At 40.0% G+C, this 25,394-nt stretch overlaps 1 protein-coding gene across 1 annotated transcript in view; it reads right to left on the bottom strand.

Moving 5' to 3' along the window:
- Positions 1-25,394, bottom strand: part of PI4K2B (phosphatidylinositol 4-kinase type 2 beta) — a 122,074-nt gene that overhangs the window by 96,073 nt on the left and 607 nt on the right. The gene's annotated exons all lie outside the window — the stretch shown is intronic.

Raw genomic sequence — 25,394 nt, 5'->3', positions numbered from 1 at the left:
TATTTCTAAGCTCATAGTGTTGTGGCCAGAGAAGATGCTTGATATGATTTCAATTTTCTTAAATTTACTGAGGCTTGATTTGTGACCCAAGATGTGATCTATTCTGGAGAATGTTCTGTGTGCACTTGAGAAGAAAGTGTAATCTGCTGTTTTCGGATGGAATGTCCTATAAATATCAATTAAATCTATCTGGTCTATTGTGTCATTTAAAGCTTGTGTTTCCTTATTTATTTTCATTTTGGATGATCTGTCCATTGGTGAAAGTGGGGTGTTAAAGTCCCCTACTATGAATGTGTTATTGTCGATTTCCCCTTTTATGGCTGTCAGTATTTGCCTTATGTATTGAGGTGCTCCTATGTTGGTGCATATATATTTATAATTGTTATCTCTTCTTCTTGGATTGATCCCTTGATCATTATGTAGTGTCCTTCCTTATCTCTTTTAACATTGTTTATTTTAAAGTCTATTTTATCTGATATGAATATTGCTACTCCAGCTTTCTTTTGATTTCCATTTGCATGGAATATCTTTTTCCATCCCCTCACTTTCAGTCTGTATGTGTCCCTAGGTCTGAAATGGGTCTCTTGTAGACAGCATATATATGGGTCTTGTTTTCTGTATCCATTCAGTGAGCCTGTGTCTTTTGGTTGGAGCATTTAATCCATTCACATTTAAGGTAATTATCAATATGTATGTTCCTATTACCATTTCCTTAATTGTTTTGGGTTTGTTTTCCTAGGTCCTTTTCTTCTCTTGTGTTTCCTACTTAGAGAAGTTCCTTTAGCATTTGTTGTAGAGCTGGTTTGGTGGTGTTGAATTCTCTTAGCTTTTGCTTGTCTGTAAAGCTTTTGATTTCTCCCTCGAATCTAAATGAGATCCTTGCTGGCTAGAGTAATCTTGGTTGTAGATTCTTCCCTTTCATCACTTGAAATATATCATGCCACTCCCTTCTGGCTTGTAGAGTTTCTGCTGAGAAATCAGCTGTTAACCTTATGGGAGTTCCTTTGTATGTTACTTGTTGTTTGTTCCTTGATGCTTTTAATAAGTTTTCTTTGTCTTTAAGTTTTGTCAATTTGATTACTATGTGTCTTGGCGTGTTTCTCCTTGGGTTTATTCTGCCTGGGACTCTGTGCTTCCTGGACTTGGGTGGCTATTTCCTTTCCCATGTTAGGGAAATTTTTGACTATAATCTCTTCAAATATTTTCTCAGGTCCTTTCTCTCTCTCTTCTCCTTCTGGGACCCCTATAATGTGAATGTTGGTGCGTTCAATGTTGTCCCAGAGGTCTCTTAGGCTGTCTTCATTTCTTTTCATTCTTTTTTCTTTATTCCTTTCCATGGCAGTGAATTCCACCATTCTGTCTTCCAAGTCACTTATCCATTCTTCTGCCTCAGTTATTCTGCTATTGATTCCTTCTAGTGTACTTTTCATTTCAGTTATTGTATTGTTCATCTCTGTTTCTTTGTTCTTTAATTCTTCTAGGTGTTTGTCTTTTAATTCTTCTAGGTCTTTGTTAAACATTTCTTGCATCTTCTCGATCTTTGTCTCCATTCTTTTTCCAAGGTCCTGGATGATCTTCACTATCAATATTCTGAATTCTTTTTCTGGAAGGTTGCCTATCTCCACTTCATTTAATTGTTCTTCTGGGGTTTTATCTTGTTCCTTCATCTGGTACATAGTCCTCTGCCTTTTCATTCTGTCTATCTTTCTGTGAATGTGGTTTTCATTCCACAGGCTGCAGGATTGTAGTTCTTGCTTCTGCTGTCTGTCCTCTGGTGGATGAGGCTATCTAAGAGGCTTGTGTGTCTGCCTAATTCTTCTTGGTGGGTCCTTTCAATCCAAAATTCAAGTCCTGTTAACTCAGTGAAGTTTTCTTTTATGACTTCTTTTACTGTTATTTCTTTCTTGTTTTTCCCATTTTAGAACTCCCATAATTGCTTGTTACTTCTACATGGCACATTCAAATCTTATAAAAAATAAGGTACCTATCTTAGGTCAGTATCTGATAGTATGGGTATATTACCTAAAAGTGGCATAGCAGGTGTATATTTCACAGTATAAATTCAGGTGTCAAAAATGAAATTTTATTTTTCTATAATTGAACTAAAATTAACTTGGAGTCTTCTAATCTCAGAAAACTAAATCTTTTGCTTCTAAGTAAACCCAGTCACTTTAGGATTTTTATTTATTTGGGCCCTCTCTCCTTTTTTCTTGATGAGTCTGGCTAAAGGATTATCAAATTTGTTTATCTTTTCAAAGAACTAGCTCTTAGTTTCATCGATCTTTTCTATTTTTTTTTTACATCTCTATTTTATTTATTTCTGCTCTGATCTTCATTAATTTATTTCCTTCTACAAACTTTGGGTTTTGTTTGTTCTTCTTTTTATAGTTCCTTTAGGTGTATTAGGATTTTTAACTTGATCAATTCAGGATTTAAACTGGGGAGAGAAGAGAAGATAATACATTGCTCAGCTGTTGCCTCTTCTGTCCAGGCCAAGCTTTGTAATCTAAGCTTAGTGCTTATGTATCATTGAGAAATTGGGGGAAACATTTCTTTCAGGTCTATGCTGGCTTCTGCTGAAATGTGAAATCCCTAGTAGTCTTTGGCCATTAGTATACTTGCTCCTACATCTGCTTCTGAAATGTCTTCATCCTGCATGCTTTTCCGGATCTATGTGGGTTACTCTACATCCTCTTAATCTTGACTATAAGGCTGTTCCATGACCACCATCTGCTCTTAGCAATTCCAGACTTTTCTCAGGGGCATGGGACACTTTCAGATACTCTGTAATTGCTCTCCGGTGCTGTGGGAGATTTAGGGTTTTTTCTTAGGCCTTTTGCCTAAATACACCTGGCTTTCATTTTGAACTTAATACTACAAAGCCATGAAGATACCAGGAGCTTCTCCACGAGAAAATCAAGTATGAACGCTTCTATTTTGAAGACCAACATGAACCTATCTGTAGCTTCTATCACTACCCCACAACTGTCAGCATCAGAGGCTTGGCCTTGAGGGCAGAAATGGGTACTAGATCCATTTCAAGGATGAAACTGCTGCTAAATACTAGTTGCTTTGCTTTCTTTCCCTTGTCCCATCCACCGATTTTACTTTCATCCCTTTTCCAACTGAAAAACTGACCTTACATCTTTATGTATTCCTCCTCATTTTTGCTCTAATGTATAAATTATTTTCTGAATTGTCCAGACTCTTAGCTTCTTAAGGCTTAAAAACTGTTTTTGCTCTCCAAAACTCTAGCTCTTACAAATCAAAAACACATAGGATTGTCAGGCTATACCATCTCAGGTCAGAGTTACTCAACTCTACCATTGTAGCATATAAGACAGTATATAAATAATGGGCATGGCTAGAATAATAATGGGTTCCAAAATTCCAAAGCTTTATTTACAAAAACAGACTGCTGAACCAGATTTGGTCCACAAGCTGTAATTTGCCAACCCCTGGGCTAGAGAGTAATTTTAATCTGAACTCATCTATAATACCTTAGACGTTCCTGATTATCTACACAACAGAAGGTAGCATAATTTTGGAGAATGAATAGCAAATGAAGTTCTACTCTACCCATGCAGTTCTTATCGGAGAAAACAGCTTGAATCTAGTAAGGGAAGGAGAACATTTATGATCTCACCCAAACTGAGTTTTAAGATTGGTGGACTTAAGTAACAAGGATCTCTGGAGGTGCAACTGTGGAGAGATTGGGTGTCTTTCCTGCCCATCAGTTCAGGTGTTCTCCTCTTTGGGAATACCTCTTTGAGATGCAAACATGCCTGTTTATTTACTTTGAGACCTTATTTCTGAACTACAGAGATAAGGAGGTCAGGGTGATTATCATAACAATTGCTAGCAATTCCTCACCACATCTCTGGGGCATCAGTTAATGTTAGCGAAGGAGATCAGAATATGCCACCCCAAAATATGCCATTTTGGCGTAAGGATTATTTTGAGCTGGAGGCAAATGAGAATCAACAGATGGAGAAAGAAGCCTTCTCAGAGTTTATCTCATGTGAATAAAAGCAGACACTTCTGAGAAGTGAGGTCTGCTATAAATCCCCTTTCTCAGGGGAATTTTATGGTCATGAGGAAGATGGAAGGTCAGCACTGAGATAGGTCTGCAAACCAACCTTTCTGAAATAAACCTTATCTTTCATTAGTTTTCCCCATACATTTCCTAGTCACTTTCCCACAGTTTACCACCCTTAGCCCAAACTCCTTTTTCTTTTTTCTTGTCATGTCTCCACAATTTATCATTCTTTTTTAAAAAGGTATATATAAAATCTGAGGCCTATCCATGTCTTTGGGTCTTCACTTTTCTGTGAAGTGAAGACCTCCAAATGCATAAGTAATAATAAATCTTTTCTCCTGTTAATCTGTCTTTTGTCAGTGTAATTTGTAGGGCCCCAGCTACTTAACCTAAGAGGATAGAGGAAAAAGTTATTTTTTTCCTCCTTCACATTAGTTATACTTTTTCAATATAACTAGAAAATAAAAAGTTCATGAAACTAGGTAGGTGGCTTAATTTGGTCAATAGCACCCAGTCATTGGGTTTTTGTTTTTAATCGTTGGTCATATCATCTCTCTGGGGGTATGCTCTAGAAGCTGTTTACTGTGAGGTAAAATATGTTAGTGATGATTTGTTTTTGAAAGTGAAGCTGCCATTGTGAATGTGGAGGCTGAATCTGTAATTTCTGAGGGAATCAGCGTGTCCTTGAAGTCATGACTTGGGTGTTTGAGGAAACAAGCCTCATATGGGAGGTATAGATGATCTGGTAAACAAGCACCAGAATATGAATAATTCATTTACACTCCATTGTTATGAAACAAAATCATGTCCTCCCTTCAGAGCAGAAGTGAGGGACTGAGGTGGTGTGAACAGTTAGCTGTGTGGGCTTCTGCAGAGGCAGACCCTCAAATTGCAGCTCTGCCACTGATTGGCTGTGCCTTTGGGGCAAGTTCCTTTCCCTCTCTGAGCCTTAGTTTCTTTACTTGCAAAGGTGGAGATTCACTCAGTTACTGCTTCATTTATTAAAACACTATTATTTGGGCAGCCTGCCTTGGAACTTACTCTTATTTGTTGAAGATCTCCAGCGTTTGGGGGGGTGGTACTTGTTGGTTCTTACTCTCCACTGCTCTCTCTGGTTTACCGAAGTTCCACCACCGTCTCATGTAGCTTGGTTAACTCTTTGGATCTGAACAAATTGTTAGGTACTATGAATTTCAAAGCAAAAGGAAGGAGGGGGCCAGGAGATACCGCTTCTCTCCACTCCTTCTGCTCTATTCTGAAGTCCCCTTGGCTAGTGCATTTTAAAAGAGATATTTCATTCTTTCACCATTATCTGATATCTTCTGTATATTGGATACTGTACGAAATGCAGAATATACAAAATCAGTGAACTATGGTCTTGGTCCTTGAGATAACAATAATATTGCAAACCCAAATTCTAAAAATGAACCAGACAGACCTCAGAGTCTCTGAGAGTGTAAGTGTGTTCTTCAGTGAATGTTCAAGACAGTGTTTGGCAAAAACAGGTCTCATAATTTTTATAAATTCAAATGCAACACAGTGTCCCATGGGCAGAGAATTTTCCTTGATGTCTTAACCATCTGCTAACCAGCATTCTGCCTCTGTTTGTATTCACTTTTACTTCAACTGGACACCTCCTAACATCCCAAGAAGGAAGTGTTTCTAAGCTATAAAGAACTTGGAATGTTGTGATGGCTTCAAATAAGTTGAAGAATAAGTTGATTAGAAAGCTGATGCATGAATATAAGGCATTATTATTCTACACTGACGCTTCAGAGAAGGAAACTAGTTAAGCGAATATTTTCCTCCCTAACATTTTATCCCTGCTGAAATAAGTCAAAATACCCAATATTCTTTGTATTCAGAGGTGACACTGGTAGCAGCACAACTGTCAGCTGCTGTCAATCCCAGGCTATTGGAAGCAATGTCATGGTGCTTTAACTTGCTTTTCAGTTTGCACAGCATGTCTTTGAAGCATTGCCTCTACTCATCTCTTCCACAGCTCACTGTTCAGCCAAATAGCACTATTTCAGCAGGAACTCAGCTAAATACTTAAAAGCTAGTGGGCCAGCCTCCTCCTTGTTGAGGTTTTAAGTCTGTGTTTTTCAAAGAGAGATCCTCAGACAGGCAGCAGCCATACTGCCTGGGGTGCTTGTTACATTGCCTATTCCTGGACCTTATCCCTCGACAGGAGGATTCAGAAACTCTGGGAATGGGAAATCAGATAACCTGCATTTTAAGCAAATAAATGCCTCTGGTGATGTCTATGCGCTGATGGTTAACACCTCTGAGTTGAGGGCTTTTACAGTCACCAACTATGTTTTGGTTGAGCCTCATGTATTCCTTTACACACTGGGACATCAACAGTCTGTAGAAGCCTGTTCTCAGAAATACACCTGGACGCCTCTACAAAGGGTAGATCTGTTCATATGATTCAAAGCTTCCCAGAAAACTCCCTGTCCCTTAAATATTTTATGGCTTATATGTTGAAACGTCCCACTTGCAATCAAGTATATATCTTTCTAAATGGCTAGGTAGATCTAGAACAAAGATAGAAAGCAAACCAAATCCAAAACATTAACATACTTTGAAAGAAGAAGAGATTGAATAGTGAGAGTAGAATTATAACTTTTCATGGGAACAGAAAAAGCCCTCAGCATAGCTGATACACAGGCAAGAACTCTTTCAGGTATTTGTTAAGAAAATGAAAATAAGTGCAATATCTTGGGCTTCCTTCCCAGACAGGTATCCTCCCCGCTGCGCTGCTCAGGGCAGACTGCACTTCCTCTAGTGGCCCAGATGCAGTGGCCATTCTGCCACCTCCTCACCTCTCACCCCCCAGTTCAGAGCTTCCTTTTCCATCCATATTGTTTCTACAACCATGGACATCATTTCTACCCAATTTTTTTAAACTTTTGATTTTGAAATTATTGTAGATTTGCAGGAAACTGAAAAAAAAAAAAAAAAGCAGAGGAAGCTTCCATATGACCTGCACTAAGCTTCCCCAAGTGTAACATCTTGGACATCTGCAATACGATATCAAAGCCAGGAAACTGATACTGGTGGTTGGTACAATCTAGAGCTTCTTCAGATTTGACCAGTTTTACCCACACCGTGTGTGTGTGTGTGTGTGTGTGTGTGTGTGTGTGTGTGTGTGTAGATCTAAGCAAATTTATCACACGTGTAGATTAGCATAACTACTACCGAAACTAAGCTACAGAACTGTTCCATCACCCAAGGTTCTCTTGTGCTACTCCTTCACAGCCAGGCCTAGCCTCTTCCACCACCATCTCTAACCCCTAGCAATAGCTAATCTGTTCTCTAGCCCTATAATTTCACACAATTATTTTTTAATAGCATTTTCATAGCCTTGGAGCAACTTCCAACCATGCCGAGCTTCCTGCCTGGACTGTCCAAGTTGTCTCCCAAGGTACCAATGACTGTTTTTGTTAGCGCTCTAGTTATAAAACTGCATAAATTTTTAGTGGTCTGACTGTAATCCTAATTCCTAAAAGCATTATTTTGAATGTATAATTTTGCTGAATGTGTGGTTTTTCGGCAATGTCTATTATGTCACAGCAGAAATATTTGTATAATGGCTCCAATATAATAAAAGTTTATTTTTTATCCAAAGGAATATTCAAGGAAGATCTTCTATATAGCAAGTATTTCTCCTCCAGTTGGCAATCAAGTCACCCACACTCTTTTCATCTTGTGACTTTGCCACTTTGATGGTTAATTTTATGTGTCAACTGGACTGGGTCATGGGATGCCTAGTGATTTGGTTAAACATTATCTCTGGGTGTGTCTGTGAGGGTGTTTCTGGATGAGATTATATTTGAATCAGGAGACTGAGCAAAGCAGATTGCCCTCCCCAGTGTGGTCAGGTCTTATCCAATCTGTTGAAGGATTGAACAAAATAAAAGGCTGAATAAGAAAGAATTCCTTCTCTCTGCCTGACTCTCTTTGAGCCGGGACATCGGTTTTCTCCTGTCTCTGGACTCAGATGTGGACTGAAATTTACACCATTGGCTCTCCTGGTTCTTAGGCCTTTGCACTTGGACTAGAACTGTACTACTGGTTCCCCTGGATCTCCAGTTTGCCATCTGCAGATCTCAGGATTTTTAGCTCCCATAATCATGTGAGCCAATTCCTGATAATAAATCTCTTTCTCTCTATATCCTATTAGTTCTGTTTCTCTGGAGCGCCCTAAATAATACAGCCACTCTCTAGGGCTGTGCATAGTTGCAGTTGCACCTCTCTAGAGATGGGTACAGAGAGAATGGGAGAAGCACAGCTACTTCTTCGAGATTTGACTAGGAAACAGTCTGATCACTTTCACTTACATCCCATTGGCTAGAACTCAGTCACATGGCCACACTCAACTGCAACAGGGGCTGAGGAAAGTTTGTCTAGATCAAAGGACATCTCTCTTCTAACTTCTAAAAATGGAGGTTTCCTTAGGAGGAAAAACTGGGAGAAGAAATGGCTTTGGGATAAACAAAACTAGTGACTAAAAAAAGTATGCATGCAAAGATGATGCCACGAAAATGTTCATCACAGAGTTGTTTACAATAATGAAAATATTTTAACAACCTAAATAAGCTATAATAGGAGATTGGTTAAATATAATACATTATGATGGATTCATACAACAGAATAAAATGCGATGTTCAAAATAGTATTGTAGAAGAAAACATGACTTAGAACTACATGGAAAATGCTTATAATGCATTGTTAAGTATGAAAAGCAGGGAATGAAACCTACATATTTCCTCTTTTGTAAAACATCAACAAAAATAGCAAATATGTGCACAGAAGAGAGACAGGATGGGTATATACAACAATTTTAATAGTGGTTATCCTTCTCTGGAAAATTATAGGTGATTCTTAACTTCTTCTCTTTTTTAAAATCTGTATTTTCTAATTTGGGGGGACTATGCCACAAATGTATTACACTTGAATAGAAATAATAAAAATTTAATTTCTTTTTAATAATAAAAAGAAAATAATAGATATAGATGACCATAAAACTGGTGACCTGGGTTTGAATCCTCACTCTACCACTTACTAGTTGTATGACCTTGGGTGAGTTACTAACCTTTCTAAGTATTGATTTCCTCATCCATAAAATGAGAACACTGGTAATAAAAATACCAACCTCATTGGCTTGTCATGAGGCTTAAATAAAATATTGTTCTTATAGTTCAGTACTTGGCACACAGTAAGAGCTCAAAAAGCTTAACCATTGTTATCATGCATTATTAATAGTAATAATAGTGTCTTAGGGCAACTCAATGTCATGGGGTAACATAGAAGTCATTGATGGTTCTCTCCACTCCTGGGTCAAATATCAATCTTCATAAATAAATTCCTGTTCTCCCCAAATCCACAGTGCTTTTCTTTCACCTCAGTTTTGGCACCATCAATCAATCATCATTAAAGATCATTTCTAAAGAATTCAGCTCTTAAGAAACTTCTAGGCATTTATGATGACCACATTTTATAGAACACATCTCTCTCACCACCTCCACACACATACCTATCTCCATTCCCAGTGTTTCTTTCATGTGGAGCTAACTCTCCTGGCTCTCTCCAGCCCCTTACTCACTCCCCCACCTTCCCTCAGCCAGGACTTCCTTTCCTTCTCTTTGGGGAGCCTGCCCTGGGCCAGCGTGCCTTATGGTTAAGTCTGGTTAATTCTGGATGCTGTAGGGGAAGCCCATTTGGCAGTGTCTCTAACCTGGACTTTATCAGTGATAAAGAGGATATTTTGGTCCCTATCTGCCTTATCCTTTGTCTTATTTCTTAATTGGTTCAAAACCTGGATAGGGAATGCAATTTTATTTGTTGGGCCCTACTCAAAGTTCCCAAGAAAACACACACACACACACACACACACACACACAGAGCTGTTTTTTTTTTTTTTTTTTTTTTTTTTTTTTTGCGGTACGCGGGCTTCTCACCGCTGCCGTCTCTCCCGTTGTGGGGCACAGGCTCCGGACGCACAGGCTCAGCGGCCATGGCTCACGCGCCCAGCCGCTCCGCGGCATGTGGGATCCTCCCGGACCGGGGCACGAACCCGTGTCCGCTGCATCGTCAAGCAGACTCTCAACCACTGCGCCACCAGGGAAGCCCTCACACACACGGCTTTTTGATGATACAACTTCAAAGGATAAAGGTGGGGTTTTGTGTGTGCGTGTTTTGTTTTTAACTAAAGCTACAGTAGGAAGCAGGCAGCCAGGAAGGTATACTAAGGCATCTAAAGAAATAAAAATACCTTTAGATGTTTTAGTATACCTTCAGAATAGGAAAGACTAGGTGAGTGCTCAATGTGGATTCAGTTTGCATTTTTAGGATAGGCTAGTGGTTCTCAAACTTTAATAGTGACAAAGAATCACCATATGGGTGATGTTGAAATTCATATCTGATTCAACAGGTTTGGTGGGGAGCCTAGCTCCACAGGAAATTCTGTATTTCCAATAAGCTCCAGGTAATGCTGCTGCCTCTGGTCCACAGACAACACCTTAAGTAGCAAGAGTGTGGAGTATCATGAATTACTATCTTCCACACTCAAAAATCACTCATCAACTTTTTTATTGTAAAGCAAATTTACATTACTAATTATGTTGCTTAATCTAATATTTACGATGTGCCTACAATTTCCTAACTATATGTCTATCTGGATAGCATGTCATATTTGCTCACCTGCCTCCACCTTTGAATGGCTCCCATTAACAGCAGGCTTTTGCTGTTTAACCAACCACGCCAAATGCAGTGGCTTAAGACAACAACCATTACTGTGCTCCCAGTTCTTTGGCTTGGGCCCAGTGGGGTGATTCCCTTGCTGGTGTTGACTGGGCTCGCTCTTGGATCTATGGCCAGCTGCAGGGAGCTAGGTTGCTGTTCCCCTGCCAGTGCTGACTGTTGACTTGTGCAACGGAGAGAACTGGACCACATGTTTCTCATCACCATCCAAATGACTAAAGCAGGCTTGTTCATGTGGCAGCAGAAAGTTTCCATGTGCAGCATGGGTCAGCCCACATGTGCAAGCTCTCTTCATGACTCTACCTGAATCACATTTGCTACCATCCATCCCACTGGTCAAAGCAAGCTGCATGATCAAGTTCAGTGTCAGTGTGGGAAAGAATTACCTAAGTTGTGGATGCCGAAGGGGGAAGCATTTGTGGCTGCTTTTGCAATCTGACTATTCAAGTTCAAGTTGGCCTTTAAGGTCCACTCCCTTACCCACCGAAAGGCCTATCAGGCTTATTTTTAATCTCCACACTATTACTCTCTTACTGCCCTCCTCCTGGAACACTCTTTCTACCTATCTTTGGACAGAGACTGTTCCACTTTCAAATGATACGTCCTACTTAAGCTTGTTGTCTAAATTGGATGGGATCTTGAGTTATATGGCGCATCTCATTCAGACTCTTATGTTACCTACATGCAGGTTGCATCCTCCCTTACTAGATCAGATATTTCTAAAGGGTTTTGATTGTGGCTTGCTCATCTTTGCATTCCTGTGACATCCAGCAAATAATTTCAATTTCAAGTCCATTCATGTTGCTGCAAATGGCAAAATTTCATTCTTTTTTATGGCTGAGTAGTATCCCATTGTGTGTGTGTGTGTGTGTGTGTATACATACACACACACACACACACACACACACACCACATTTTCCTTATCCATTCATCTGTTGATGGACACTTAGGTTGCTTCCATATCTTGGCAATTGTAAATAATGCTGCTATGTACATTGGGGTGCATGTATCTTTTCGAATTAGTGTTTTTGTTTTTTTTCAGATATATATCCAGGAGTGGAAATGCTGGGTCATATGGTAGTTCTATTTTTAGTTTTTTTGAGAAACCTCCATACTTTTTTCCACAGTGGCTGCACCAATTTACATTCCCACCAACAGTTAAGAGGGTTCCCTTTTCTCCACATCCTTGCCAACATTTGTTATTTGTATTCTTTTGGACCATAGCCATTCTGATAGGTGTGAGGTGATATCTCATGGTGGTTCTGATATGCATTTCCCTGATGATCAGTGACGTTGAACATCTTTTCAGGTGCCTGTTGGCCATCTGCCTTAAAAGTAGGTATTCTTATTGCTTCCTTTTACAAATTAGGAAAATGAAATGCAGAGAACTAAAGTAACTTGTCCAAGATCACAGAGCCAGGAAGCCAAAGACCAGGATTTGAACCCATATCTCTTGAACTCAAGAGCCTGGTCTTTTCAGTTAGTCTCCTAAGGGAATGAAAATAAATGGTGTTGAATATGCCACATGCAGATAATTAAGAATTGAACAAAAAGTGTATGTTTGTCCACTAGAGAATGCAAGTCGGGCTTTGGGGGGTAGAAGAAGGTCTCAGGGTTAATGGGCTTCTCATAGAGACGAGCTCAGATTTTGACTCAGATTTATAGGTTCACAAACTATTCTCACTTCTCTGTAGAACAGTTTTCAGGCTCTGTAAAACTGAATCATTGATAAAATGATTACAGACTCACAAAAAGCTGAAGAAAACTCTAGAATGCTAACTCATTAGTGTTGAGGGAGATAGAGCAGTTACAACCACACCAGCACAGGTGTCAGATGGGCAGCGTGATCTTTCATCAATAGGGAAACCTAGTTAAGATGAAAGGGTTGCAGAGTGTGTTTATTTCCTGCCTTCTTCTGAAAATGATTTGAGTCCATTGCAAAGGGAGTGGCTATTTTTAACTAATACAGTCACCAATGAGGGATGGTGAGTCATTCTCAGTGAAAAAGCTAAATCTGTCAAGATGACGGAAAGACACATATTGAGTCATCAGTGCTCCATCTCTCTTGGGCAATACTGGAGAAATTCTCCTCTGTCAGCGTCTCCATTTTCAATATTCCATGAGCACATCAGTATGGATCGGGCTCCCCTTTCTTGGTTTGGGAATGTGAAGTCTGCTGTACTCTGATTTTCTGACTCTGATTACTCCCTCTCCAGCATCACGGTAGCAATCTGGGCAGCTGTCACCAGGGTATGACAATGCCTCAGGCTTAGTTACATAGGGATGGGGTAATTGGTCAATCTTCCTGTAGGTGCGACTAACTCAGGGAAAATAATATTACCAGGTAAAGTGGATGATGCTTTAAAGACACTTTTTTTTCACTCATGAAAAATGTGATAACAATTGAGATTGTGAAAGAAAGAAATGCAAACACCTAGTGTACTAGTGAGGATTGAGTGCAGGAAGCAGACATGCCTCTAGATATTTTAACTGTGAAGGGACTTAATATAGAGAATAAGGTGTTTACAAAATCATCGGGAGTTCTAGGGGTGTGGGCCCTAGACTGGGCCTCTAGAAATGCGTTCCAGAATACTGCGGAACTGACCTGCCGGGGAAGATACCACCTCTGGGGCCATTGCTATGGCTACTGATGTCAAGAACCCAGAGCTGAGACTGTGTTCCTAGTATCAAGGTCACACTGCCTCTGGACACCCAGGAGGCTAAAGAATGGATTCCATTCTAAAGAATGGATTCTGAAATGCCAGAAATTTCATGTGTCTACTGCCTTGCTTGCCAGTGACAAGAAACAGTCAAAAAAAGCAGGAAATGCCCTCCATCTTCTAAGTCTCACACAAGTACAGCTAATTGGCTAAACTTAGTTTGTTTCTAGAGTGCTAGTTGGGAGTCTGGAGAATGTATTTTGTAATTGTCCAGCTTCCGGTAAGGCCCATGAGAAAGAAGCTGTACTCTCCACACCCAGGGTCAAGTGACTGCCTCACTACCATGGCCACTACTAGCTGCAACAGCAGAGATCAGGGTCTCCCATTTGCTGAGTGCTCCCTTGGTGCCAGCGCTGGGCTGAACCTTTTACATCTGTCATTGCCTTCCCCTCACTATTATTAGATTCCTTTCACAGAGGAGGGAGCTGGGGTCTACAGAGATTGGGTAATTTGCACAAATTAATGCTGGAGGAAAAGGAGGAACCAGGCTCTGAACTCCATCTGCCTGATTCCAGAGGCCACTTCCTCACCATTACTTGACCACCAGCCACTCACTTCCCTTTATCACTGCTCCCCCACCCGCCATCACTCTAAGTCAAGGGCCTCTGGAACTCTCCTTACTCTCTTTCAAGTGTCAGCGAGCCCCAGGCTCTGGGCCAGATCACAGACTCCTGACGAGTCTCCCACAGCTTTCCTCTTGGCTCCTGCTTTTGCAGGAACTGTAACCATGGCGCAGTTTTATTGCTTGGAAGAAGCTTTCTCTACCCATCCCTCCTCCCTCTGGAGAGAGAATTGCTTTACTCATCCCAGAGAAGATCTTCAATTACCTTCTGCTACATCCACATCTACTTTTATTTCATCTTTCTCCATCTGAAATAGAGATGAAGGTGAGACCAGGATCTCTGAATTCTGAGTCTTAGCAAAATGTAATTACTACATTTTTTTCTTTTTCTAATCACAGGAGACTTTTCTGAGCAACCTAGTTACTGATTCTACTACTCCCTCACTTCCTCCTTCCAACTGCTCTATGAAGCTTGACATTGGTGTGGAAGTTATTTTGCTTCAAATTGCTTAAGAGGTCTCGTTAATGAGGTTGACAACCACCAGATCCTGCCATGCTTCGTGAGACTTGTCATTTCCCCCACCCTAAACATTTTTAGAACACATGTGAGTGGAATGACAAAGTGATGTGGTCATTATTTGCCTATTTGCATTTGCCTTTGGAAAGTATCTCCTTAATATGAAATACCCTCATCACATGAGGTGTCACCTGCTCATCTCTGGTCCCTGCTCTCTCCCCTCTCTTCATATCTGGGTTCATTCAGCAACCACCAAATGATAAGCAATCTTTGGGATCCATTTTTATCATTTATTCATTCAAAAATGTTTGTGAATGCTTACTACGTGTCAGACACCATGCTAAGTGCTGGAAGAGTAGGTGAATAGATAGTCATGGTTCCTGTCTTCCAGAAGCTTCCATTCCAGACATTACCCAAGCAATCAACTCATTAAAGAATTTTAAGTGAATATATAGAGAATTTACTTCAAACTAGGTTCTTACTTAGATATGGTGATCCGGGAAGGTTTCTCAGAAGAGGTGACATTTACACTGAAGGAAAAGTAGGAGCTAGCCATACAAATGGTAGAGGGGAAGATCATTTAAGGCAGCAGGCACAGCATATGGGTAGGTCCTGAGGTTGTAAAGGAAAAATTTCGTGTGTTCCAGGGTCTGCAAGGAGGTCAGTGGGCTAGAGGGGAGAGATATCACTTGATGTTAGTGGGGACTAGACTTTGTGGGGCCTTACAGGTCAAGGTAAGGAGTCTGGATTGTATTTGCAGTTGTCTAAGGTTAATGAGATGCCTGGCATAGGTGGCAGAAGGAAGATGGAGAGAAAGGGCTGAGGTGAAGCATGAAAAGATTGTTGATAGATGAACTGTGAGTGGTGGTGGAGTGGAAGAGTCTATGGTGCCTTCTGGGTCTTCAGATGCTATCAGGGCTCAGCATCAAGGACTCCTGATACCAATATGGTGGGGTCTTTTCTGCCCATAAGGTTTAATGGCTTTAAGACTTAATCATATGCTTTTGGCAACCTGTCCTCTCTCCCCTTCTGGCAATATTTTTGTTACTCCATCCACATCCCATTGGATAGATCTTTGAGGCTGCATATTTACCTATCTAAAGCATGGACCATGCAGTGCCTCTTGGCTCTGACACTGGGTGGGGACGGTTTGTTAAGAGCACAGTCTCCAGAGCCAGACAGCACGGTCAGAATCCTATTTCCCTTGACCACTGGTGCAATCTCACCTGGCTTCTTTGAGTCTTAGCTTTTTCAGTTATAAAATGGGGTGAGGATAATAATACCTGCCTCATAGGGCCACTGGGAAGATTGGATGAGCTACTGCAGGTGAAGTCCTCAGAGCAGCACCTGGCACATGGGCTCAGTGTTAGCTCTTATTAGAGCTAGGGACCAGGTGCTTTTGAACTGCCTTTATTTCACTCTTCACCCACGTTAAGAGCAGGATTTAGTGCTTCAAGACATCCCCAAAATAGATCCAATCCCATAATGGATTAACAAGAAAAGACTATTTTACTAAGTGTTTCATAGGGAGATGGAGGATGGGGGTTTCCTCTAGAATGTACAGCACTTCACCCCAAAATCCCTGTTGAAAATCTGGCTCCTTCTCTCCCTCCCTGGCCACTTGCTGTGTATCTACCTTCCCCTGCGACCCTTCACACTTCATTCTTGTAGTTTCCCTGGTCTTTGGACCTGGACCCTGCTTCCCACCTCATCCTTAGTTTTTTCATAGAAACCACTATTGCTTTTGCTAATCCTCTCTTTGTTTTCTATTTCCTTAATTTCCAGTCTTACTGTTATTATTTCTTTCCTTCTATTTTCTTCAAGTTTATTTTCTACTGTTTTACTAATTCTTGAGATAAAAGCTAAGAAAGGTTTAGCTTTTTTTTTTTCCTTTCTACTATATGCTTTTTTCCTTCCATGTCCCCTCCCTTTTGCTTTAAAAAATATATATATTTATTTATTTATTTTGGCTGTGCCGGGTCTTAGTTGCGGCACACGGGATCTTTAGTGTGGCGTGCGGGATCTTCATTGCCACATGCGGAATCTAGTTCCTTGACCAGGGATCGAACCTGGGCCCCCTGCATTGGGAGAACAGAGTCTTAACCACTGGACCACCAGGGAAGTCCCCTCTTTTGCTTTTAAAGTCATATGTTTCTCCCAAGCATGGTTTTAGCTTCTTCCCATAAGCCTTGATATGTGGTTTTATTATCATTCAGTTCAAAATACTTTCTAATTTCTATTATAACCTTGTTTTTATTATTGATTCTTAGCTTAGTTGCATTGTGTCAGATGAGGTACTCTGCATGATTTTACTGCTTTGAAATCTGTTGTGACTTGTTCTATGACCCAGGATGTAGTCAATTCTGGTAAATGTTCCACGTGACCTTGAAAAGAATGTGTGGCTCTGCAGTTGTTGGGTACAGGGCTCTATGAACGTCCATTAGGTCAAGTTTACTAAACATAGTGTTTCTTAATCTTTACTAATTTTTTGTGTTAATATGACCTATTAGTTCCTAAAAGGTGCTCTGTAATATCTCAAAATGACTATAGATTTATCTATTTTTCCTTTTATCAGTTTTGACCTATGTATTTTGAAATTATATTATTTGGTGTGTACAAATTTAGAATTATTATATTTTCCTGGTGAATTGAGTCTTTTATCATTATGAAGTATTCCTCTTTATGTTTAGTAATGCCATTTACCTTGAAGTCTACTTCATCTAATATTAAAAATCTATGTCAGCTTTCTTTTTGTTAGTATTTGCATGTTATATTTCTTCCCATTCTTTTACTTTCCATTTTCAATCTTTGTATAGTCTTTTGTTTTAGATGTGTTCTCAGTACAAAGCATATAATTGTTTAAAAAAATTGTCTGATAATTTGCTTCACTTATATTTAATATGGTTTCTATGTGTCCTACCTGTTCTGTTTCTTTTTCACTCTTTTCTGCCTTATTTTGAACTGATTATTTTTTGTTATCCCACTTTTCCCCCATGTTAGATTGGAAATTACACACTTTTTAAAACTATTCCTTTATTGCTTACCCCAGAGATTATAAAATAAATTCTAGATTTGCAAAAATGTAATATCAGTTGGTAGCTTTACTCTCTTTTTGAGACAATACAAGCACCTTTGGAACAGTATTTCCCAAACTTTAATGTGCATGTGAATCACAGGGGAGCTTGTTAAAATGAAAATTATGATTTAGTAAGTCTGGGGAGAGGCCCAAGATTCTGCTTTCTAGTAAGTTCATGGGCCACTCTATGACTACAAAACCCTCAGAACACTTTAACTGTATTTACTCTATTTATCTCCTCCCTACTTAAATGCCAACCATGTACTTTAATTCTATATATAGTTAAATCCCTCACCACATTACTGTAGTTTTTTATGTAGACAATATTAGCCTAGATTCACCCATATATTTACATCCATATATTTTCATTGTTCCTTATCCCTTCTTGCATCTTTGCTATCTCATCTGGAACTTTTTCTTTTTGCCTTGAGGACACTCTTTAGCATTTCCTTGAGTGGTGTTTTGTTGAAAACTCTCTGTTTTTGCCTGAAAATGTGTCCATTTTTTTAAAAAATAAATTTTTAACTTTTGGAACAATTTTAGAGGTACGGAGATGGATAAAGTTTCCCGTATATCCTTCACCTAGCTTCTCCTAATGTTAATATCTAATATTACCATAATACATTTGTCAAAACAAAGAAACCAATATTGACACATACTGTTGACCACACTTCAGACTGTTATTTGGATTTTTCTGGTTTTCTCACCAGTGTCCTCTTGTTCCAGGATTCAATCCAGGAAACCACACTGCATTCAGTTACCATGCCTTCCCTAGTTTCCTTCGGTCTATGAAAATTTCTCAGATTTTATTTTTTTCCATGATGAGGACAGTTTCGAGGAGTACTGGTCAGGTATTTCCTAGAATGTTCCTCAATTAGGGTTTGTCTGATATTTTCCAATGGTTATAATGGGGTTATTAGTTTTGGAGAAAAATATTGTGGAGCTGAAGTGCCCTTCTCAATTGCAATTGAGGCAGGCAGGGCAGTGGGAAAGCGTTATAATGGAAAAAAAAGAGAAGGCGTCAGGTATGCTCCAATTGTAGGCTGTTGGCATGAGGAAGCTAGAGATGGGTTAACTAGAAATGAGGTATCTGATGTGACTGGTGTGAAGAATAGCTTTTTCGAATCGGTCCTGCTTTGGAAGTGGAGGCAAATTAAAGGGATGCTTTTGGTGCTTGACCAAGTCCTGACTATTCTAGGATGATTGCTACAGAGACTGTGGTTTGCCTTCCTGGGCTGGTTGCTGCAAGGTTTTGGGTCAGAGTTCTATCATCATATATGGTCTGGCTAGTGTTCCTTTGCATAGTCAGCTCCTCAGACCCTGCCCTTTTGGGTCATTTTCTCACTTGAAAGAGGTTGGCCAATGTAGGGAAGGCTAGAGATCCAGATCTTCACCTCCTAGGGATTGCTCAGTTGCCTTCATGGTCAATTTTATTGTGAGATCTTCTTAAACTTTTTGTTGTTTTATTATTATGATAATAATCTGAGGAAAGAGTGAGTGTACAGAAGAATTTAAGACTCTACATAGAATGCAAAGACCAGCATCATGATCATTATGACAAAAACAAAAACAAGTAAAAGTTCTTTTAAGATGTTTAGAACCAGGAACCCAACAGATCCAACTCAGGCCAAGACAGCAAATCCTACAGGCCATGAGTATCAACTTAAGACAGCTAATTAGCTTTTTCCTTAAAACAATGTATAGCCTTTTCTATCTTGGATTTTTTATTGATCTAAGTACAGCAAGAATTTTAGCAATGGCACAGATGCCACCATGACTGGCCAATAAGAAACCTAGAAAAATGCATTTGTCCATTACTACTCATGCCAATGAATTGCAACTAATTTGTATTCCATCTAGAGCAGAAATGGTATCATTGAAAAATTCTGCTTTAGTTAGCAACAAGTTTCTTATAGTCTTTTCTCTTTGTATAATTCTCACCACTGGGGACCCTGCCTGAGCAATGAATCAGTAATTCTCCCAGGTAGAGAATAAGCAAGCAGATAAAAACCAAAACAGGAATAGGGCAGGGATCTTGGTTCAATATCTTGGGAGGAAGCTATCTACTATTTGAGGTCATCTGCTTTTTCTGAAGGTCTTGAGTCAGCTGTCAACTTCCAAAGATTGGCTTCTTCTAGAAGATCCCTGAGAATCTTCACTTTGAGCTGCCTTATTGGAGTAATCTTCTAATTGCATGGAATTCTGAATTGATTCTTTAGTTGTGAAACTTGAATCCCATGATTGACTCTCTGGAGTAACACTGTTGTACTTGTTGTTAGCAGTTCCTGATAAGGTCCTTACCAATGAGGTTCAAGAACAGTTTGTCTCTTATATCTCTTCCAATAGCTGAAATCTCCTGGCCGAAGATGAGAAAGAGGCTGTTTAGGACGATGTTGTGGGAATAATGGCAAAATGATCTTGGTGATAGGACGGGGTATAGTACATGAGTCCCTGCAATATGTTCTCATGTCTGTGTGCAGCAGCACAGAGACTATTATTAGAGGTGAAATCCCTAAATGCTTGGGCCTTCCAGTTGCCAATTCATAGGGGAATAACTGATGTGATGTGTGATGTGTCCCCAAGGGGATGGACCATATGGCCATAAAGGCTAGTGGGAGTGGGATTACCTTTGGCCAAGTGATGGCACACATTTCTGAAAGTTTTGTTAATTTAAACTTAAGGATGCTATTGGTTCTTTCAACATTTCCAGAACATTGTGGGTGGCAAGGACAATGTAGTTTTTGAGTAAGGGGTAATGCATTACAGAATTCTTTTATAATGATTGCCATAAAGTGTGTGCTTGGTCACCTGACGTACAAATTGGTATGCCCCAGGTTAGAAATAAAAATCAAGCAGATTTTTAGTAGCTGTGAAGCCTATAGCTTTTTGGCAAGGAAATGCTGCAGCTCATCCTGAAAGTAGACATACAATCACTAAAAAATATTTTAAAATAGACATAACAGTAAATTGAAGGTGTTCAAAAGGCGATTGAGGCTTTGGTTCCAGGCTATGTCCCACCTTTATGGGTTTTTTTCAGGATTACGTTGTTGATTGGTGACACATGACCTGAAAATAACCTCAGCTAACCTTTTAGAGTTTCCTGATCAGTCCTGATTTAAGAGAGCGACCGATTTGTCTCTATCATGATGAGTAGTTTCATGGAGAAATTTAGCTAATTTCCATTTGAAGTCATCTGATGCCACCAAGCAGCCATCTTGGGAGTTCCAGAGACTATCTCAGTGAAAGGTACAACCAGAGTTTTTCCATTTTTACCTTTCAAAATCAGGGGTTAAACACTGATATTTATAATGGCCTCTTTGAATACCTCCATAGATTGATGCTTTGAGGTTTAGATAGGATCATAACATTGGTTACGGCTGCTTATTTGGCACAATGATCTGCTAGAGCATTTTCTTTACCATATTATCCCTTTCTGCATGAGCCTCCATTTTCATAACAGCCACCTCTCTAAGATGTAGGAATGCACCTAAAGTTTCCTAACTCATCCTTTTTTTTTTTTTCTTTTTGCGGTGTAATACGCGGGCCTGTCACTGTCGTGGCCTCTCCCGTCGCGGAGCACAGGCTCCGGACGCGCAGGCTCAGCGGCCGTGGCTCACGGGCCCAGCCTCTCCACAGCATGTGGGATCTTCCCGGACCGGGGCACGAACCCATGTCCCCTGCATCGGCAGGCGGACTCCCAACCACTGCGCCACCAGGGAAGCCCACTCATCCATTTTTTAAATGAGATTTCCAGTATTGTTTTCAAAATCATGTACTATTCCAAAAGCATACATTCTTTCTATACATGCTTACTCTCTGGTCTTTGGTTAACTGACTAGCTCTATTAAGTGCAATAAGTTCTGGCATCTGGGCTGATTTTTACCTTGGGCAGAGGACTGCATTCCAAAGGAGAGCTTAAATTAGTGATAGTATATCCTGCTTGAACCTCCAGTTTCAGTTTTGAAGTATGAGCCATCAACAAATAATATTAGTTTGTGGTTCTCAGTGGCATTCTCTAATACATTTGAATGCATACACAACATTCCCTAGCAAAGGTAAGACAACTGTGAGGTTCACATTCCTCTGGCAAAGTGGCAATTCAGTGTTGGAGTGGTGAATACTTAGCAATGCGAGACTACAAGAGTAACAATGTCATAGGAGGTTAATCAGCTGGCTGAAAAGTGTTGCATGTTCTTAGCCAGTAGTAATGTCTGTCCTGTATGAGGAACCGTGACGTCAAGCAAGGAGCCTAGAACTAGCTCAGCAGAAACCTCAACAATTATTTATTTATTTATTTTTAGCAGCAGCTATTACTATAAGACGTGGGGAATAAATCTTTGCAACCAGGTCAAGGGTCTGGCAATAGGTTTTTGATGGTTCCCATGAAGCTGAATTAAAATCCCAAGGGCTTGTCCAGTTCACTTATGCACATATAGACAAAAGGGAATTTTGTAGTTAGGAATGCCCGTGAATGAATCTACTGAAGAACTTTCTTCATATTACAGAAGGCCTGTTCCATATCTGGGTTCCCAGAAAAGGTCTCTTACTGAGAACTTAGTCAACTCATAAAGAGGCATTGCAATCTTATAAAAATTTGTCTGCAATATCCAGTTAAACCTAGAAATCCTGTCAGACTGTTGTTTTGTGAGAGGTCTAAGGTAAGTTTGAATAGTTGTTTGTCTATCAAGAGAGAGCGTTTTCCCCTCCTTAGATATCCCATGACCTAAATAATGGACTGTGCTTTGTAAAAACTGCAGTTTATCTGTTGAAATTTTGTCCCTTTTCTTCTAAGACTGAGAGCAAGTAAATGGAATCCTTTTTCAAGTTTTCTTAATCTTTGAATAAAGTAAGGCATCATCTACATATTGTATCAGAACTTAATAACACGGGAAATTTAGATCTATTAAGACTTGTCTGAGGAACTGAGAAAAATAGGAGGGGGCTTCAGTGAACCTCTGGGGCATGACTGTCTAGGAATACTGTTATCTTCTTCAGGTGACGGCTAAAAGGTATTGACTGTCCTAGATGTGATCTAGAGGCACATCAAAAAAGACAAAGCAAAGGTCCACTACAGTAAAGCAAGTAGCTTCAGGTAGAATTGATGCCAAGATAGTATTTGCGTTAGGTATCACTGGGAAGTGAGGGATATAAGTTTTGTTGATTGTCCTGAGGTCTTGAAGAAATTGATATCCTTATCCATTTGGTTTCTTTACTGAGTGTTACAAGGGCTAGTGAAGGATATAAGAAGACCTTTGGATATAAGGCATTCAACTACAGCTTTGAAACCTTCCTTTGTTTCTGGCTTCAAGGGATATTGGGGATATTTGGTGGGATCTATTTACTGCTCTAATTAGTTTTCTATGTCAGGAGACTTTTAAGGTCATAGAATGTCATGTATGATGTCAAGAGCTTTATCTGGGGTATGCATCAAATATAATAGAGAAGGCAAAGGTATATCTAGAACAGACACAACTTGATTATGAATAGAAGAGTCCTCTGGAACTTTAACAGTCGTTCTGTTGTGTATTTAATATTACAATTCCATTTGCAAAGTAAGTCTCTCCCTATTAAATTTGCAGGGTGATATCACAGAGCAGGAAGGAATGTTTTTTATTCAAGGGCTCAAGTGTTACAGCTAAGGGCTGGGAGATAGGAAATATCTGTGGGTTATTTGAAAGAACTATCACTTGTGTGTATGGTTACTCTGAGGAAGAGGTTGAGCAAAGATGGTGTTTAATGTAGTAAGAGTAGCATCCCTATCTACCAGGAATTGATGAGGTTGACCATCTATATTTATTCAAGTTGAGTGTTTAAGGGTAAGTCAGGATATTGAAAGTGTTTTCCTTTTTCAGAGCACCCCCATAGATCAGAATTGAGGGATTTTCTTCATCTTGGTTTTTCTTTTATAGGATGGGACATTCTTTTTTTCCAGTGTCCTTTTTGTTTACAATATCTACCTTGCCAAAAATAGTTGTTTGGGAAGTGGGCCACCTAGCTGCTGAGTCTGCATGATTCTAGTTTATTTTGGAGCTTATCTAGAGCTGTTCAAAATGTTCTGACAGGTGTTTTAGTTCAGGCAAAGGAGCTACTTCTCGTTCTAATTTCTACTTTTGAATTAGGCTTCTAGTTTCCAGTTTAACCCCATTGACAAAATGAGATGTAAGGACTCCTTTTACAAGTGGCACCTTCATTAACTCTTGAGTGTTGTCAGAAGGTATTTTCTACTAGAAAATCATGGAAATCTCCTATATTTTCATCATTTTTCTGTTTGTATGGTTCATACAATAAATTTTTATTGGAAATGTTTGGGGATACTACAGTACTTTTAGGAGACTTTGTCCTGCTTTTCAAATATATATATATATTTTAGATCCTTTTTTTTGGACAGGTGTATTGTAGAAAGAGAGATTCTGTAGATGCCTTTCTGGGTCAATCCAATCAGCTTTGCCATCCAAGATCTAGCTGAGGTTCTGAGGTTCTGACCAACATGTGTACAAGTTGATATAGGTTAGGTAACCCTGAATCATATGCACCCAAACTAATTTAAAATGCTCCTATGAATAGTTGCTGGTCTTATATGGCAGCAGAGATGCTTAATTATAGCTCTTAATTCATCTTGGGTCCAAAGTTTAAATTATGCAGTGGCCCATATATCTGGCTCATAGGAGGGGTGGATCTTCAGAGGCAACTGGCGTTTTGTACTCTTAGGAGAGTTTCTGGGAGTAGGGAAGGGGTGCGGACAAGAGGAAGAGAAGGGAAGAGTTGATGAGATCACAAGGACAAGGAAGAAGGGGGACATCTGGATGTAGGGAGGCAACAGGATAAGGAGGATTTACTAGGAAAGGAGTCTAGTTTATTGTTGCTTAAGTTTGTTAAATTGGGACTTCCCTGGTGGCACAGTGGTTAGGAATCGCCTGCCAATGCAGGGGACACGGGTTCGAGCCCTGGTCCAGGAGGATCCCACATGCCGCGGAGCAACTAAGCCTGTGTGCCACAACTACTGAGCCTGTGCTCTAGAGCCCACGAGCTACAACTACTGAGCCCATGTACCACAACTACTGAAGCCCGCGCGCCTAGGGCCCATGCTCTGCAACAAGAGAAGCCACCGCAATGAGAAGCCTGCGCACCGCAACGAAGAGTAGCCCCCGCTCACTGCAACTAGAGAAAGCCCACGCGCAGCAACAAAGACCCAATGCAGCCAAAAATAAATACATAAATAATTTTTTTAAAAAGATAAAATCGTAAAAAAAATAGTTTGTTAAATTGCTCATTGGCTTTGGCTACAGAATCTTTTAGCGAAATACTTTTCGAACCAGAATTTCCTTTGGAGGCTTCTGCATACTAATCAAACACAGCTGCCCATTGGGCCTGAGAAATCTTAATTCCCTTTCTTTTCTAAGGTGCCTATCAAATAAAATATGTATTCAAGTCAAATGTTCCCCAGAGTGGCCACTGAAGGCCCAAATACCCACTGCTGACATTACGCCATTTAGAGAGCTAGGCACCAGTATTAGGATTGTAATAAAAATACACATAAGAAGCAGCCATTTTTCCCAGAGGAGGAGAGGTTTTAAGCTTTGATGACCTCAGGAGAGCTGGCAATGGTTGGTTAAAAGTGATGTTTGTTCTCTTCATGTTTCAAGACCCCTCTGAACACAGACCCAACAATCTGTGCCCCTTGGCAGGTGGAAAATTAGAGTGAACTCCCTCTT

This window comes from Globicephala melas, chromosome 5, assembly GCF_963455315.2.
Source record: "Globicephala melas chromosome 5, mGloMel1.2, whole genome shotgun sequence".
Classification (NCBI taxonomy): domain Eukaryota; kingdom Metazoa; phylum Chordata; class Mammalia; order Artiodactyla; family Delphinidae; genus Globicephala; species Globicephala melas.
Note: the sequence above shows the minus strand (reverse complement) of the source record. Positions and strands in the feature narration are given on the sequence as shown.